The 2605-nt window shown below is 34.5% G+C and overlaps 1 non-coding gene across 1 annotated transcript; it reads left to right on the top strand.

Annotated features, from left to right (window-relative positions):
* The first annotated feature begins 211 nt into the window (after nt 1-211).
* LOC148545315 (small nucleolar RNA R71) lies at nt 212-319 on the top strand. The gene has a single exon (XR_015901377.1). It is a non-coding gene; the product is annotated as a small nucleolar RNA R71 (small nucleolar RNA).
* Nucleotides 320-2605: the final 2286 nt, after the last annotated feature.

Here is a 2605-nt window from a genome sequence, read left to right as displayed (position 1 = left end):
CAAGAACTCCTTTCTTCTGAGTTGTCCCATTATTCACAGGATTCCTTTCAAAAGTGTACATGAATTGGTTATTTGCAACCATTTCAATGAGTTCCTGGGCTTCTGCAGGCGTCTTCTTCAGATGAAGAGATCCTCCAGTAGAGCTGTCCAATGACATCTTGGACAGTTCAGACAGACCATCATAGAAGATACCTATGATGCTCCATTCTGAAAGCATGTTAGAAGGACACCTTCTGATCAATTGCTTGTATCTTTCCCAAGCTTCATAGAGGGATTCACCTTCCTTCTGTCTGAAGGTCTGGACTTTCACTCTAAGCTTACTCAATTTTTGAGGTGGAAAGAATTTGGCCAGAAAAGCACTGACCAGCTTTTCCCAAGAGTTCAAGCTTTCCTTAGGTTGTGAATCCAACCATATTCTAACTCTGTCTCTTATAGCAAAGGGAAAAAGCATAAGCCTGTAGACCTCGGGATCAACTCCATTGGTCTTGACAGTGTCACAGATTTGCAAAAATTCAGCTAAGAACTGATGAGGATCTTCCAATGGAAGTCCATGAAACTTGCAATTCTGTTGCATTAGAGAAACTAATTGAGGCTTCAGCTCAAAATTGTTTGCTCCAATGGCAGGGATGGAGATGCTTCTCCCATAGAAGTCGGGAGTAGGTGCAGTAAAGTCACCAAGCACCTTCCTTGCATTGTTGCCATTGTTGTTATTTTTGGCTGCCATGGCTTCTTCTTGTTTGAAAATTTCTGTTAGGTCCTCTCCAGAGAGTTGTGCTTTAGCTTCTCTTAGCTTTCTCTTCAAGGTCCTTTCAGGTTCAGGATCAGCTTCAACAAGAATGCCTTTGTCCTTGCTCCTGCTCATATGAAAGAGAGGAGAAGAAAGTATGGAATCCTCTATGTCACAGTATAGAGATTCCTTGAGATGTCAGAGGAAAAGAAGAATAGAAGGAGGAGGTAGAAAGGAGAGAATTCGAACTTATAGAAAGAGGGAGTCTGAATTGCACATTGAGAAAGAGTGCTAGTCCCTTAAATAAAAGAAGGTGAGAAGGAGGAGAAGAATTTTTGAAATTAAATGTTTTTAATTAAAAGAAATTTTGAAACTTTGGTTGATGATTTTCGAAAACTAAAATTGAGAAAGTAGTTAAGTGATTTTGAAAAAGATTTTGAAATTAGAAATAAAAAAGATATGATTGAAAATCATTTTGAAAAAGATGTGGTTGAGAAGATATGATTGAGAAAATATGGTTTTAAAAAGATATGATTGACAAACAATTAAAAAGATTTTATTTATAAAATTAAAGACTTGGCTAACAAGAAATTTAAAAGATATGATTCTAAAATCCAATTATTGAACCTTTCTAAACAAGGAAGAAATATTTGAATCACATATCTGATTATTAGCAAGGATTTTCAAAAATAGTAAAAAAAAATAAAAAATGGAAAGAAATTGTTTTTGAAAAGATATGATTGAAAAGATATGCTTTGAAAAAGATTTGATTTTGAAAAAGTATGAAAATTTGAAAAAGATTTGAATTAAAAACAAAATCTTCCCTCTTGTGCCATCCTGGCGTTAAACGCCCAGAATGGTATCCATTCTGGCGTTTAACGCCCAAAATACTACCTTTTTGGGCGTTTAACGCCCAGCCAGGTACCCTGGCTGCCGTTTAAACACCAGTTTTCCTTCTTCACTGGGCGTTTTGAACGCCTTGCTTTTTCTGTAAATTCCTCTGCTGCATGTTCTGAATCTTCAATTCTCTGTATTATTGACTTGAAAAGTCATAGTTTTGAAATTTTTTTTTTGAATTTTTAATGATGAGAAACAATCAAAATGCAACTAATCATGGAAAACTAAGATCAAACAAACAATGCATGCAAGACACCAAACTTAGAAATTTTCATATTAGAGACACTAATAAATTGAGAATGCATATGAAAAACAACAAAACACACAAGACAAGAGAATTTAAAGATCAGAGCAAGGAAATCATCAAGAATAACTTGAAGATTAATGAAGAACATAATGCATATATTCGAAAAATGCAAGAAGATTAAAGACATGCAATTGACAACAAACTTAAAAATTGACACTAGACTCAAACAGGAAACATAGATTATTTTTGGTTTTATGATTTCATAAATTTTTTTGTACTTTTTTTAAAATTATTTGGAAAAGAAAATAAATATTTCAAAATTCTTAATAAGAATTCCAGGAATCATGCAATGTTAGTCTAAAGCTTCAGTCTAAAAAGATTAGACATGGCTAGCCAAGCTTCAGCAGGACATTACATACAACAGCCAAATTGATGAGAATCAATCAGCTTTTGTAATGATAAAAACATCATCTGAAACTCTAGAATTCATTCTTAAAAATTCTGAAGAATAAAAATAAAATAAAGTTACCTAATCTAACCAACAAGATGAATCGTCAGTTGTCCAAACTCGAACAATCCCCGGCAACGGCACCAAAAACTTGGTGCACGAAATTGTGATCATCAATGGTGCCAACAACTTGCTACACACAATTGTAATCTCAACTCTTTATCACAACTCCGCACAACAAACCAGCAAGTGCACTGGGTCGTCCAAGTAATAAACCTTACGTGAG

The sequence above is a fragment of the Arachis ipaensis genome, chromosome B9 (assembly GCF_059453495.1).
Source record: "Arachis ipaensis isolate K30076 ecotype BB chromosome B9, ASM5945349v1, whole genome shotgun sequence".
In the NCBI taxonomy this organism is placed as follows: Eukaryota; Viridiplantae; Streptophyta; class Magnoliopsida; order Fabales; family Fabaceae; genus Arachis; species Arachis ipaensis.
This window is presented reverse-complemented; position numbering and strand designations above follow the sequence as displayed.